This window comes from Diadema antillarum, unplaced genomic scaffold (assembly GCF_040938485.1).
Source record: "Diadema antillarum isolate AM-2024a unplaced genomic scaffold, OU_Dant_1.0 seq00000931_RagTag, whole genome shotgun sequence".
NCBI classification, from domain to species: Eukaryota; Metazoa; Echinodermata; class Echinoidea; order Diadematoida; family Diadematidae; genus Diadema; species Diadema antillarum.
The window spans coordinates 1,466,902-1,483,682 of record NW_027271782.1 but is presented as its reverse complement, the minus strand read 5'-3'; the positions used below and the strand labels follow the sequence as shown (position 1 = coordinate 1,483,682).

At 37.3% G+C, this 16,781-nt stretch overlaps 1 protein-coding gene across 1 annotated transcript in view; it reads left to right on the top strand.

The window, feature by feature from the left end:
- LOC139741484 (uncharacterized) overlaps positions 1-16,781 on the top strand; it is a 122,412-nt gene that overhangs the window by 23,931 nt on the left and 81,700 nt on the right. The window lies entirely within an intron of this gene.

Below are 16,781 nucleotides of genomic sequence, written 5' to 3'. Positions count from 1 at the left end.
ACATCGAGATGGACTTCTTCTTCATCAAACTCCACTCCCGTTTCTCTTTCTTTCCTTGCCTCTGATCGATGCGCTCGTCCCACTAACTGCTCATGTCGCCGTCGTGTTGGTATTTGCTCTCTCTTCGGCGCTTCCATCAAGCGCTGGTCATTTTCGGGAGACGTAATTGCGCCCGTCCGATTAAGTGGCCGGAGATGTGCATTTATCAACCTTGACGCAGCCAGGGGCTTCTTGATGCATGACATTTTGTTGAGATGCTGTCTCCACTTTTCCGTTTGCTCATATATCGCCTTGCTATGGATGCTATACCCAGTCACACGTCACTGCCACTGGGTGTCACAAAAGAAGAGACAGTAAGGTGGTAATGACAGATGCATGCAAAACAAATCAATGGCTGCAAACATTTGAATGCCTATAGATCATTGTGGCTTTCATTGGATGCCATTCGGAGGCGCCTTAGTCTCAGAAAACTGTTTCCAGATATCAGCTCAAGCTGTGCACACCATGGTCTAGCAACACAGGTACTGTAAACATACAGGTCCTCAAGGAATGTTGTGTGATTTTCATGGAATATATGACACATGTTCACATCTTACCATGTAATGAAGAAGGGTTATATACCTACTGTAATGGCTCATTGATGCTTTGACATTGTGACGTTGTATTGTCATAAGCCATTTGAGCAGTCACTCATAGAGCTTTATACTTCAAGTTTTGCAAGACAGGTCTTGGTAGCATGGGGTCAAGTGGCTTGTACGTACTTGCTTTTCAGCTGGTATCTAGTATGGAGCCTCATACGCACTGCTCTACAGATACGATGTAAGGGCTACTTCAATAAATCTTGAAACTTAAGGCTTCAAAAAGTGACTGCTCAAATGGACTACAATTTTCAAGTCACAATGCCAACATATCAATTATTCACTCGAGTTGGTTAGTCCTTGCTTTGTAAACACTCCACAAAAAAATCACACAATATTCAGAACGTCTGGTTGGTTCTTTTTACCTGCACAGTGTGAGCTAACATTTGGACACTGATAGTCTTTACATTGAATTTTCAGAGTATTGAATGATGGTGCCTTGATAGGCAGCAGCTGACAGGAATTCAGAAGGCACATACGCCTTTATTAGCACCCAGGTTTCTTGCACTGTCAACCTCTTCTCCTATGCCACTAAAAGAAACAGGAAATTTTACCATTTTGCATTAGTCTAGACAAAGTGACCATGCACTTTAATAATGAAAATTTAACATGCAGAGTAAGGGTTGCATGTATGCAGTGACAATTTGAATCATGCAATAAACATTGTGGTGCATTTTTACAGCTTCATTTGTGAATTCATCCGCCCCACACCACACTCACCCACACACACATAAACACATACTCTGTAAAGTTGGTGAAGATGTTATGATGTACTGTACAAGTTGTAGCTGCATTTAAAGAGAAATCATCAGATTTTTATATCCTGAAAAACCATGCGAATTTCCATTGTGTACCACAAGCATGTGAATTATAAAAAAAAATTCTTTTAACAAATTTAAAAAAAGGAAGAAGAAAAGAAAAAGTGCTCAAGGAGCACACACACACAAATTATCCTACAGGACATTGAACATGTGCAGTGCATGGAAATATTAACTTGCACCATGGATACATCACTTATGATCTTTTATACTGTATTTAGGTTGAACTATTTTGATTATGGAAACTGTCAGAGGTACTACCCTCTTACGTGTATTGTCTGTATATTTTTTCTTTGAACTGATCAAAATGAAGAGCAATTACACCCATATGGCATTTTTGTTTGGGACATTCCCCTCATAATTTGACACTTTGGTTTTCAAAAGGCAACCTATCTTCAAGGACCGCAAAAAACTAATCATAGCCAGCAGGGAAATATTTCTATGAAAAAAAAAGGAAAGAATGTAAAGCATACTGTCAATTTGGAAGCAAAAACATGTTTACCTGAAGACTTCATGTGTATTTTTTTTCCAAGTGCAATTGCTCTTTTGATTAGTTGTATTTTAGAAGTCAAGGAATTAAGGTCGTAGCAGACATCAGCATTTCCTAAGCCTTGAAAGACTGAAAGGCTGAACACGACAGCATCGAGAATCTATTGCCATTGTGCGTAAAGGCTTTTATTTGGAGCAAAGCTTGTTTAGTACGCGGAAAGACCCTCTGGCATGGATTGGCAATTAATAATAACGGGGCACAGAAAAAAACTGCCCTGGCAGCACATACTTCAATCTAGCCGTAATCGGTCGTAGAAATGAAAATCTCAGTTGTTGTGGTTAATAGATATTTGGTCATGTCAGAGCAAGAGCAGAGAGAGAGAGGGGGAGAGAGAGCAAGAGATAAGTGGGAGATAGATAAATAAATTATAGATGGAAAATAGCTTGACAGACACTACAATATTGCAGTGTGTGTGTTTTTTTTTTTCATTTCAATGTTGGATTTGTTTTTCTAACAAAAGTTTAATAATTACAGAGAGAAATCAAATTAATATTTCTACATTTATCTGTGCACAATTCATTTTACTGCTTTGCTGAATAAGAGATGTTTATGTTATACATACATTGTATGTTGCGTGGATACATTGATGCAACAGCAAGCCAGCTAATGTCCTCCTTGATAATCAAAACAAGTTGCAAAAAGTAATAAGAAGAAAACAAGTTGCGACACGTTGTACAAGACCAGTACACAGGGTTTGTAACAATAAGTAGTGGACGTTATTTTAGAAATGCCAAGCAACAAAAACAGGAGGCCCATGTTTGTGAAATGGTCATTATGGTCTGTGATATTGATGCGCCACAGTGTGGGTTGTTTTTTATTCAGGAAAAGGAAGTCCTGATCTTTGGTAAAGTGTCTGACATGTGGGCTCACCATTATAATGAGAAAACAAAGACCCAAATTATATGTTTATACAAACACGAAAGTAAAAAAATACAAGCTAGCCATCTTTTTTCCCCTCTCTTTATCATTTGACCTGATAAGTATTGTCTGATTGACACATTGTGTGAATTTCATCAGAATATATTGTCAGGTGGTTTTGCTGATATTAAAAACTTGTAGAAACAGTTGGATAGGTTAGAATTTGAATGTAAAGATTTCACAAGTTGTGACCGAAAGATATTGTTTGAAGCTGCTCATTTGATTACATATTAAAGGGTGTGTACAGTTCTGGTCGAGGTGAAGATTTAGCTTTTAACGTTTTGCGAGATATTCAGAAACTACTCTATGAGATGACAAAGAGCATGCAGTTCTAAGGGGTATCAAAAGTTTATTTGATGAAAATCGGTTTTGAAATGGCTGAGATATCCAAAAACAAGGTGAAACAAAGATATCCTAATAAAGTTGTGGCATGTCGCCTTTTATTATTAGCACTTTTTTGGATATCTCAGCCATTTGAAAACCAATTTTCATCAAATAAATATTGAATCCTTCTTAAAATCACATGCCCTTTCATATTTCATGACATAAGAGGCTTTTCATTATCTCACTTAGGAATGTTCCAAACATGAATCCCTACCTCAACCAGTACTGTACAGTCCCTTTAAAGGTGATGGTACTACCAGACAAGTCTCCCACTGGTTTGTCAATATAACAAAAGGGGTTATACTATCGTCTGTGGTAAAACAGGGGCAATACAATGTACATCCTTAAACTTTTGCACTTCTGGGTTTTTTATTACTGTGTGCAATGATTTGAATTTATTTAATTGTGATTTCATTCACAAAGAAAATGAGCAACAATTTGTGTATCTGTGTTTGAGAGGTTTATGAGGTAAAAATACTATATCATTCCTTCTCATTCCAGTGCATAAAAAGATGTGTGTGTGTGAAACTTGAAGGCATATGAAATTCAAAGGTTCAGTTGTCATGTACTGTAACTAACTTCTACCATTCTGCTTGCTTTATTTTATGCAGTTACATCGAAGAAAGCTTAAAATATGAAGCGGCATGTCACTTTGATTAATCATCATGGCTTTATATTCACTAAAGTGCAATGGCATTGTTTATTCAGTGCTGCACCAGCTGAAGAGTGTAGGGTCAGTTTTGTTTGGTGTTGGTCAGTGATGTCCGATAACTGGTATCAGTGACTCAGTTAGTACACAGACAATGCACTTTTCGTAACTTGTAGCAAATATCTTACTCTCAAATAGCCTGTTGTCATTGGGAAATATCTGTATTAATATCTTTAGAGGTACAACCTTGTAGATCTTGATTTTTTGTTCACTCTACAAATTGCACTTGCCATTTTACTACACATTAGAAAATTTGATGTGTTTTTTTTTCTCCACCATATATGGTGCGTACCAGTATGTGCTGTTGGCTATGAATGTTATGCAAAGAAAGCAGAGTTTAGTTGCAATTTACATAATTTTATAATAGGGACAGAATAACCTTTTTTTTCTTTTATTAGGGATAAAAATATTTCCACTTGAGTAGAAATAAAGCCTGCATTTTTGCCTATGGGTGAAATTTATCAACCATTGCTATTTCTTCTAAATTCACATGCTCATAAAAGAAAAGGTCTCAAGGGAGAAATCCTCATCGTATAAATTGAACAGAAACACTTGTTTAGAGAAACTTAATGACTAAGGGAAGAAAGCTATTACATTATAACAAGATTAAGATTATGAATATGAATCAGTGTGTATCTCTCTGTGTGTCTGAGCATTTTTGTTTTGCATTAAAAAAGAAAATCAAACATATGTCCCCTAAGGGAAGTTATTGCAGATGTGAAGCATGCTGCTTTTAGGAAGATGAAATGGATGCAAGCACTGATGCTCAACGCTTTTGCGCTGGTGTGAAACAGCGATCCTTTCACACTAGCAGAAAACTTGTTTGTAAACATCTTTAGAAGCATGTTTCATGCAAGTTGAGTACATTTATATTGTTCCCTTGGAAGCTCTCTTTGGTCATGTTTTTCCTTGACATGTTTCTCAAATCACATCTCAGTAGTTCTTGTCAGCAGCTGGTTTCCTCTCAAGCTTTGCTCAGTGTGTCTGTGTATTAAAATCTGAATGGTTTGACCTCTACAAGATTACTAGGTAGATCAAGATCATCTTGACTTATGGTTTTTCCTGGTCACCAACTAGTGAATGCGAGCATCAGTTGAGAGGTATACAATATTTGATAAACCTGACTGACAGGATTCGCAACATGGTTGTTTTATGGAATATTGTTTTCAGTTTGACAGTTGGCTTGGAAACCAATATCAGAACTGATTCATAACTCTAAAGGTATCTAGAAATGCAGTTTGGAAACTGATAACCCATTGAAGACGAGTCTCGAGAATACTCGGGCAGGTGTCTATGGGAAATGAGTGTTATAGCAAAATCAGTCTGTTCTGAACGGGGTAACGAATGTTCTTTGGTGTAAGTGTGAAACTTCTCTGAGATGACACAGCCCTCAGGTCTGTTCCTGCACACCCCCTTCCAACAATTGGATGCTTTCTCTTGACATGGTAGGCGAGCTCCCACATTTTTTCATTCGAGCTAATTATATTGCCCTCGGAGGATGCTGTCCTCTCAGGCTATGGTGGCTGACGAGTCCAAACAATCCGGGCAACACTGCTACTCAGATACATCCAATTAATTGCAATTTGATGTGAATTTGGGATGTCGCAGACACGTCACTGTGCAATTATGCATTTCGTTGTCTCCCGTTTGTCTTCTTTGTCATTGGCGATAAATCTGCATGAGTCATCGGAAGGAGAGTTCTAATTGCAATTTGCATCAATCGCTTGTCACTTCTCCTGTGCGAGAGCAAAATCAGGAAGCGAAGATTTAAAATATTTCATCTGCAGACAAAAATGAAGATGGATACTTGGCAGTGACAGTAATGGTATGTAATTGAGGAACTGAATCCTGATACTTGTTGCTTTAATACTACATGCCATCAGACTATGCAAATTCAGATTTCTTGTTATTTGAGCGCTGAATGTACAGTATGTTTGAAAAATGCTTGGTTCCTGCTTCCACATCTACTTCCCGTCCATTGTTGACAAGAACCAGGATCAAAGCAGACATAATTCTTTTTCAGTGTGAATATCTGCAATATAAATGCAAAAACAATCTGTCTTCCTTTTTTGTTTAGTCCTTTATTTCAGTGGTTCTTCCTTCTTTGCTACTCCTGTTCTTCTTTCAGCTACATGTACCATACATGTATTTTAAAGATGATATAAAGTTTTGGTACCTCAAAAGTTTCCCTGAGTTTCCTTGTCTTAGTTTGTGTTTCAGGTTAAAGTACCTTTCATATAACTAACACTGTGAGACTTACTCGCCCCAAAGTGCTCTCATGTCTTAGTAATCATGCAATAATGGTTTCGTACAATACGTGTACATTGATTATCGCGGTACCACGTCGAATCAAACTAACAGCTCGTTCGAATTTTTCAGAGCCCGCTCTGCTCTGGTACGAAACCATTATTGCATGATTACTAAGACATGAGAGCACTTTGGGGCGAGTAAGACTCACAGTGTTAGATACTTTAACCTGAAACACAAACTAAGACAAGGAAACTCAGGGAAACTTTGAGGTACATTGTACCAAAACTTTATATTATCTTCAAAGGCATTATTGCCCATTTGCAGATGAAACAAAAAACCCAGCTTTAGTGATTCAAAATAGTTCTAAAATGTGAGTGAGGGATAGAAACAACCAATGTGAAATGTTAATCACTATTAATCAGTGTTAAGTATTGTTAGATATACAAAATGTGAACAATAGTTATATTAAAATTGTCTCTAGAATAAATCGTCTACAGGTATGGCTTAATGAGAAAAATTGTGATATCTCCTCATATTTCAGGCTTTATTGTGAAATATGTGGTACTTATATGGTACGATGTTTTGTGATACAACTGACCTACACATATCAATGCATCAAATGTGATAAGTCGAACATTTTTTTTTTTGTTTAAATCACTGCTCCAAATGGTAAACTGTACCTTTAAGTCTGTTAGGGATCTCTTTGATAGCGTTTCTCACTGATGCAGCACATTAGTCTTTCTCTTTCTCTTTATTGTCTTCTACTTGTTTGTCCTTATTGTTATTTTTACCATGTCCATAACATGCTGTTCTTTAATCTATACAAGTATTTGTTATTGTAGCATTGTTTTGATTTATTTCTGTTTAATTAATAAACTTTGGTCATGTCTTTTCCTCTCTCTCCTTCCGGCTTTCCTTTCTACTTCCTCTTCCTCCACTTCCTTCTCTTCCTCTTCTATATTTAGTCCTCCACCTCTTCCTTTTTCCTTCATGCAAATCTACCAGCCTGTTGACGTGTTAACCCATTGAGGACGGACTTATTTTGCTACAACATGCATTTCCCATAGACACTTGCCCGAGCATGCTTGGGACTCCTCCTCGACGGATTAAAGGGACTGTACAGTACTGATTGAGGTGGGGATTCATGTCTTGCACATTCCTAAGTGAGATAATGAGAAACCTCATATGAAATATGAAAGAGCATGTAATTTTAAGAAGGATTCAATGTCTATTTGATGAAAATTGGTGTTCAAATGGCTGAGATATCCAAAAAAGTGATAATAATAAAAGGCGACAGGCCACAACTTTATTAGGATCTCTGTGTTTCACCTTGTTTTGGGATATCTCAGCCATTTCAAAACCGATTTTCATCAAATAAACTTTTGATACCCCATGGAATTGCATGCTCCTAGACATCTCATAGAGTGGTTTCTGAATATCTTGCAAAAAGTTAAAAGCTAAATCCTCACCTCAACCAGAACTGTACACACCCTTTAACGTACAAATGTACATTGTGTCTGCCAAATACATTGTATGTTGTCTATATCAAAGTAAAAGTTGCACATCATCATTACTGTAAAATCTACTGTGAGTCGTGCCAGTGGTAGTAGAACTCCAGACGTATTTCCTTTAACCCAATGCCTCCCAGAAATATATTCTCAATAAATTCATATCGCAAGACACAACCTGCTCTAGATTACAAGCAAAGAGGTTGAGTTTTTGAAGTAACCTGTTCCGGTAAGCGAAGGGATTAAGTTTTTGAAGTTTGAATATGTATTAAATGAAATCAAACAAAGATTATTGAAATAAAATTAGGCATGCGACTGTAGACACTTATCCATTCACACCAAACTTTGTAAGTATATGCAGCCACTTCACATGTATGTAGATATGGGAATGGGATACTAAGGTAAAGTCTACACCCTCAATTGTGTTGTAGCAGTCAAACCATGAATTCGCAGACTCTGTATACTTGCTGCTAGAATGGAACAAAACTCAATCGTGACACTCTCTAAACAGTGACGGACCAAATGTAATGGGAAAAAAAATGCAATTCAAGTCTTGCTTTCAACCAAAATAATCAGATTCGCTCAAGACATGTGTCTGAACCTTTTTACAAACTGGTCATAATGTAAATAAGAACCACTTCTTCATTTTCATTACTGTGAGTGTGCAGTTTCATTGTCTCATATATGTCTGTCACTGATGACTAATGACTATTTCTTTAAAATGGAAAGAAAAGGAACTGCGCTTGTTGTTTCTGGAATATTTACATCCAAAGATAAATGGTTACATCAGGGAGGTGGAAAGAGAAGCTTCCACCTCCCTGGTTACATTGTTGGGGGGTGATAAGCATGGGGTATCGACCTCCAAAGCTGTGCATTTCATTCCACTTCTCCTGTGTTCTAGACTATCCATCTTTTAAACATGTATTTCTCTCTTTGTGAGCCTTCTTATTGAGGACATTGCCGGGTATTACTGAAGGCGCCTCGCAAAACAGGAAGATTAGTGTGCGGCACTATTATTGGATTAAGCTCGATTTTTTTGTACACCAGTGGTTTTCCTGTCAGAATTAATCCCAGTGGCCCAGGGGGACAGGGACAGGGATTGCCCACCATGGACAAATGTATGTGGGATTTATCAAGGTGCCATTTCTGCAAGAGATTGCACCTCATTCCCCTCCCCCACACCCCCTCCTCTCCACCACCTCGGAATAATGTCCTCCTAGCCTGTGGAATTGCGTTTCATTTTAGATGAGGGTATGCGTGATACCTCCCATCGCATCACTCTACCCGTCATTACGCATGTCTCCTTTGCTAATATCGCATTCGTAGATTGGATTCTCGTCTGTAGCCAAGCCAAGTCATTATTGCAAGGTTTTTTTTTAAAATTCTGTAGTGAATACTGAAGGAAACAGACGTTTTCACAATTCGCTCGAACACTATGCATAAAATAGTAATAAATTCTCAATTGAATAGAATGAGGCATTTGAGGAAAGTATGACATTTAAGAACGGTGTGCATCATAATGGAAACATGGATTACTACACCACTGATGAAGAAAAAAGAGAAATCACACTCTTAAGACAGTAAGGGAAAAGGAGAAATGATGTGAGGACATAGCTTGAGATGAAAGCATAATATCTATTAAAAAAAACCCTTTTGACAAAGCTCTTGGAGTTCAGGTACTCCACACTTTGTGACAAGTCTGTCCAAGACTAATTTTTGAGTTGATAGCTACAGTTGTATTATAAAGCCACTTTAAAGACTTGATATAGTTGTTCACCTGCTACCCAGTAATTAGTCTCATGTAAGCTATGTTTTAGAGTAATAGATATAGATCTCATTCAATAGGTCTTGACCAAAGGTGATCTTACAGGTAAGAATGGTGGGCAGGTGCTGTGGGCTTCACATTTGCTCTTCCACACTGCAGACATTGTCTGGATGCTGTAAAACCAGAAATGTATTTGTGGCATGAAATGTTCGCAAATTGGAGTTGACAACCTTTTTCGTAGCATGAAATTTTCGTGAATTGCCACTGGCATTCGAAGCATAGTGTAGACAAGAACTTTTATGTACATTTTAATTTTTGTGATTCTTTGCTCGTGAAATTCACAAAAATTTTACGCTTGCCAAAGTTCTTTTTTTTTTACAGTATGATGAATAATGGCTGGAAGAGAGACTAAATCCTTGCCCTGAAAACAAGGTCTGTGAAACCATCCCATCCATTTTTTTCTCTGCCTTCTACAAAGAGATGGGGAAAAAACAAGAGAAGATGTCTGAGAAAGAAATAAAGAAAGAAACGTGCCTGATTTCCTCGTCCCACTTTCACTTGCTCACCAAATGAGTCATGTTGCAGTGTTTGACTACCAAGAGAGGGGCAAATAAAGTAATCGGAAACTGAAGACCATGATGGACCATGTCTGTGCATCTTGATGGATGAGCATAGAAGACAGTCTCGGGGTCCAGGAAGAGTTCGGGGCTCCGGTGGCAAGGAATAGCGAAACGCAAAGATGAGCAATTACATCAAGTTTCCCAGGGATGATTGAATTTGTGCTGTCGTCGAGAGCTCTTTATCAGCTCTGCTTGTTTTCATGTCAAGATGTATTCCTGAAAATGAGAGCTTGTTCTGTTTGGTGTTGCTCATGATTCTCCCTATCGCATATAGCCGATATCAAGCGATATCACCTCGAGATATCTGATCGATCGCTTTTTGGACACATACTCCGGTTTTGCGGTTCTAGAAATTTGTACCAAAGAACCTAAGTAGTGAAATGCAAGATTTGTGAAATTAAAAGGCATGCAGAAGCTCTTGTTCACACGATATGCATTGAATGCCAGTGACAATTCACACAAATTTCATGCTGCAAAAAGACCATCTGCTCCTAATCGTGAAAATTTCATACCAATAAAATTTTGGTTTTACAGAAGTAATGGGAAGGAATATGTGGTGTCACATACAATGGGGGTCATCTACCTTATTTTTTGAATGTCTCATACACTCATGTAGATCTAGAGAAAGTGCACTCAGTAGTTGAGTTTGAACAAGGAGCCGGGCGAAATGTGAGGCGGGAATTCTCAAGTAGTGAGAAATTGGGCCAATGAGACAGAGATCTGCCACATGGCTGGAGGCGAAGATTTCTCTCAAATTTGACATGTAACAACAAACCCTCCCAATAGAGTCAGCAAATTGAAATCCTTGCTCCTAGCGATTTGTATGTTGTAAAGAACTGTCTGCAGAGTTATTTGCAGTGCGGTGTGTCATCAAGTAAAAATAAAACAAACAAACAAAAGGCGCAAAGGGTGCTTAAAGTATTTGTATTAGTTTATTGTACAATGATACACTTCTTTCGTTTATTAGAATTTTGTTTATAGTAATAATCAGGTTTATTTGGTTCTCAAATGATATGAGTTTGGAATAGTATTGTGTTACCCATCCTTTTAAAGGACAAGTTCACCTTCATAAACATAAGGATTGAGAGAATGCAGCAATATTCGTAGAACACATCAGTGAAAGTTTGAGGAAAATTGGATAATCGATGCAAAAGTTATGAATTTTTAAAATTTTTGCATTGGAACCGCTGGATGAGGAGACTACTACAGCTTGTGGTTTCATATGCGTACAACAGTATAAAGAAAATGTAAAGAAAATTCAACATATTTTCACTTTTTTCACATAATAAAAGAACACTTGACTTGCCTCTTTCTAAAGGCAAGGGGAATAATATTACCCATAACATATGTCGGTAACGAGTCAAGGGAATGTGTACTTTTTTCAAAAGATGAAATTTTGTGCAATTCTCTTTATATTTTTCTTATATTGTTGTACGCATGTAACATCTAAGTTATTCATACACTGCAGTAGTCTTCTCATCCAGCGGTGACTGCACAAAAACTTCAAAAATTCATAACTTTTGAACGGATTGTCCGATTTTCCTCAAACTTTCAATGATGTGTTCTACTAATATTGCCACATTCTCTCAATCCTTATGTTTATGAAGGTGAACTTGTCCTTTAATGTTCCTAGTACTGTTATTTACCATGCAAGCTGATCAGTCTTACCAAGGAGGTACTAAGTACCTCCTTGGTCTTACATTATACCTCAAGTCAGAATTATATGTGTGCATAGAATCAGTCTAACTTGAGAAATGGAAAGAAATAATGTAAATTGAGTCTTTTTTGCAAGTGTTTTTTTTTATTTCACACCACTAATAGCTATTCATGTCTTATGTGCCCCACAAGTGTAAATTTTCAGTCTGAACTCAAATTAATGGCTTGAAATGAGACTATAAGCTGTTTCCTCCGTGCACTCTATTGAGCCAAGAATTAGGTTATTATACCACTGATACAGTTTTTTTCATGAATCCCATGGATACGTCAAAACACTTATGATGGGTTGATAACAAACCCCTTTTGTGTCTGTGCGGAGGTAATTTCAAAATATAATCTTGCACATGATGCAAACTGGGTCTTTTAATTGCTATTTTCTCTTTAATCTTATATAGTTTTTTCTCTCTGAATTTCAGTGGGATGTGGCAGCAAAACTAATTCTTTTCAATTACAGGCCGATTCCCCTCCACTCTGGTATGTGGATATCCAGATATGATATGTATGACATTCTTGCCCCCCGCCTCCCTTACAGACTTTTAAGCACCGTGGCCAAATTTAGACAGCCATGTATGACAGAGCTCAATGCCAGGAAGTGTGTGGGGAGAGCAGTAATTAATGAATTGGTTATCATGGCATGCGCCCATATACCACCACAATCACTGCTCTAACATCAAGTGAGTATCAGCCTGTATCTCTGATGGTTTATCCAAGTAATATCACTCACACATGTACAGTTGAAATACCTTCTGGCTACAATACTTCAAAGGCATAATTTACCATTTGCAGAAGAAACAAAAACCCAACATTAGTGTTTTAAAATAGTTCTAAACTGTGAGTTAGGGATAGAAACAACCACTGTAAAAATTTGAATCTGTATAATCGATGTTAAGTATTGTTAAATACGCAGAATGTGAACAATAGTTATAATACAAATGTTTCCAGACTAAACCGTATAGTTATGGTTTAATGAGAAAAATACTGATATCTCCTTATATTTTTGGCTTTATTGCAAAAAAAAAAAATTATATGATAGGATGTTTTGTGATACAACAGACCTACACATATGCATCAAATGTGATATCTTGAACATTTTTTTTAAAAATCACTCTCCCAGAGGTAAACAGGACCTGTAATCAAAGAAAAACACAACACATGGTCACAAGCAATTTTTCTGAAACAATAGACATTCTTTCATATGAATTTTTGTTAGTGTTCTCTTGTTTGAGATATTAATCGTCTTTATAGTTTGTGCTTGAGGGGTGGACCTGGAGGTTAATTTTTGATCATTTGAGTATTCATCTCTCTGCAGTTAAATACTGTAAAACGAGAAATGTTCACGTGCATTTTAATTTCGCGAATTTCGCGAGCGCCAAGATTCACAAAATTAAAATGCATGCGAAATTTCTCATCTACACTATATTCATTGAACGCAAGAGGCAATTCGCGAAAATTTCTTGCCACGAAAAAGGCCGTCGGCTCCAATTCGCGAAAATTTCGTGCCGCGAATATATCATGTTATACAGTATACACTTGTAGCTGTGCTGTTATTGTCAGATGCTGTGACAATACAACTTGTACTACAAAGTAATCTCTTATCCCTTTTAGATCCGATTTTTTACCTGTTGGCTACCACACAGGAGTGGTGATTGAACATGGGAATTCTGATTAATGTTGCTGAAAAATTTCTCCACTTACCCTTCAGACAAGAGTGGGGAAGCCCCATGAAGCTCACAAGTGTGAACGGACATGCTACTGCTCAGCATCAGCTAGATCTTTGAGTGCTTCAGCCCAATAGCATGTCTGTTGAGTATTTAAAGGGACGGTATAGTAACGGTGGAGATGAGGATTGAGCTTTAAACTTTTTGCGATAGAAGAAACCAAATGATACAGAGCATACCATTCTAAGAGGAATTCAAAGTTTGTTGGATGAAAATCGTTGTGGGAATGGCTGAGACATTCAAAAACAAAGTAAAACAAAGCTATCCTAATAAAAGATGGGTCCCACTTTTTATTAGGATTGTTCTGTTTTGGATATCTCAGCCATTTCAAAACCATTTTCATCAAATAAACATTGAATCCCTCTTGAAATTACATGCTCTTTCATATTTCATGAGAGGTTTCTCATTATCTCACCAGAAAATGTTAGAAACCTGAAGTTAGGTCTCAACCAAAACTATTTGATAGTACTCACACACTTTACCGCTGGGTAGCATTTGTGAATTCTCTGGTGTTTCAGTGGTGGACCAGCTTCCAGACTACAGTATCCTGTTTAAATCACAACGAAACTAACTTATGAAAAACATTAGGAGTTTTGAAAGGAGGAGGGGGGAGAAATGAACATTTTGCTACATTTTTGTTACGTTTGACTGATGTTCAACAGGAACTTAATCAGAGGCGCTCTCCAGAGCAAAGAAATTTATTGGCAGCCCCCACTGAATGATAATTGCTTGGTGTCAAAGGGGTATACAAATAATTCTAATGGTGTGGTGTAGATTGGCTTTGTTAATAATGGAGCTCGATTTATAACCTGGAATTATTGTCAGGCAAAATACATGAGGCAAGAAAAATGTCTCCAGAGTCGGGACCGGGACCCTGCTTAGGCTAGATATGAATGTCGAGGTCAAGAATTGGAGTTGTCAGTTGATATTTATATTATTTTTTTCCAGTTGACAGTGACTTTTGTGATCTGGTCTATGTAATAAGGGGGAATTAAGAATCAGCGTGGGAAAACAGAAATATGTCTTCATCTGTGTATACTTAGTGTGCTGCAGTATTTGACTTCTAACTGCATCAGGCCCACCTGTCAAAGACCAATATGGAGTGTTGTTGTTATTTTCAAAGTTGTCATCAAGATGTCTCGAAATATTTGTTTGTGACAGGTTTTGCAAAGAATTCCTTATGAAGACAAAAATGTTGGATTATCAAATTACTGAGTGCTAGGATATATTTTACCATCTTAAAGAAGTTCTTTATCCTTTTGTCCACACTGCGTCATTTGTCTCTTGACAATCTTAGAGGGAGCCGGTCATTACATGTTGTGGTTATTTGATTGAATCGATCTTACCTTGCTGTCCACATTTGAAATCAAGTGTAGCGCAGGCCTGCCAGAATAGAATTGCCAGTCAGCGAATATAATGCACTGAAGTTTATGCTTGTTGGTAACAGTCAACTCCAGTTTAGTGTAATTTTTTATTTTTTTTTTTGGCTGCATACAATGTACTGTGCTGGGTCTTATGGATTATGAGCCAAGTGAATTTATACTGTTCATGATCAATTCAAATTTTGTGAATCACTGTTAGACCACAAATTTTACAACATGCGAAAATATTGCCACCTGATCTTGATTGCATTATATTTATGGACAGGTATGCTTGTATCAGTGCACTTATGATAGCCTTGGTATCAAAACGGAAAAACGACATCTTGCAAAAATGTCTGTGACCTCATTCGCAAAAATATCTGTACATGTTGTATGTGAAATTTGGGTCCAGCCGAACAAACTTCGCACCACGTTTGAGCAGTAGGAAACTGGCAGAGGGTTATTCAGTGTTCCCAGTGAGCTAATTGCACTAAGTGTGAACTGTGTTTGCAGTGGGTTAATGTGGACGGTTTTACTGTAGGCTAGGAGTGATTTATAAAAAGTCGTAACCATTGTTTATTTGGCGTCTAATTCATTCCAGTGCTTCTAAAATTTGTGAGTTTACTTTTTTATTATTCTTTTTTTTTTCATTTCAAATTGATTATGCTGAAACCCAAGGTTGAATTAGATATGGTACTGGTACAAATTAAATGGATCAAGCAGTAATGCACTTTCCATTTGTTTTATATTGATTTTAGTAGTGGTGATCTGCACAGCTACAGTGTAGCCTTGTAGTGTAATAGTCACCTCACTATGTAGAAAATCTTTCGAGAAAAGAAATACTGTATGCATTTTGGCTGCTGCCAACAGTTCATGGGGGCATTTCATAAAGCGTTTTGTCAGATTTTTGTTTTTGTTTTGACAAACTGTTAAACAAGCTACTGAAATCCTTGCATCTGATTGGCTTAGAGCACATTTGTCCAAGAAATTTGTCAGACAAAATGCTTGATGAAATTACTCCCCAGGCTTGATATCAGGAAGATCTGTAGCACCGTTTTCCTATTAGTGACCAGCATGCATGTAGTTGTAACTTTGACACTTGAAAATTTGTACCAGTGTTCAAATGTGAAAACCTTCTTTAAAGTGTTTTCAGTTTCTTTCAGAACCCTCAACTCTAAGCATTTGTATTTATCGAAGTCTCATTTCATTTCATGGTGTGTAATCTGGTAATCAGTCAAATCACTGATAGAAAACCATTTGTATTGGTACAGCATGGTTCATTAGTAAGGTTGTTGAAGCAGTGAAATTCACATTGATATCAGTTCAGATTAACCTTTTGCTAAGGGTGGGATTTCACGGAGCACGCGAACGATTTGCGAAGGACGCGAATGACAAAATCCAACATTCGGAAAAGTTTTTCTCCGAATGTTTTCCGACAATGAAGCCGAAAACTATTCTTGCGCAATTTGTGCGAAGTTCCCACGACGTATGTGTGATTGTCGTGTGTATCATTGCTAAAGTACAGCATGTTACGTACACGAAGAACACGCGACGGAAATGCGAACAACGAAACATTTTCAATAATCATGGGAGAAAATGTAGCAAGGAGAGGTGGAAGCAAGAAAAAAATCAACTCAAAAAGCTTTCTTGAGTTGATTTTTTTTTTCCTGTATTTCTCCTTTCTTTTTCTCTCATTTCTCTATCGTGTGTTTGCCTACATTTTTCCCCCTAGGACGTATCTCCACTAGTAAAGCATTTGTTCCTTTTTTTTTTTGCAGTTCCTCCAACACATAATCTCTATAGTTCAAATGAAATTTACATACTTA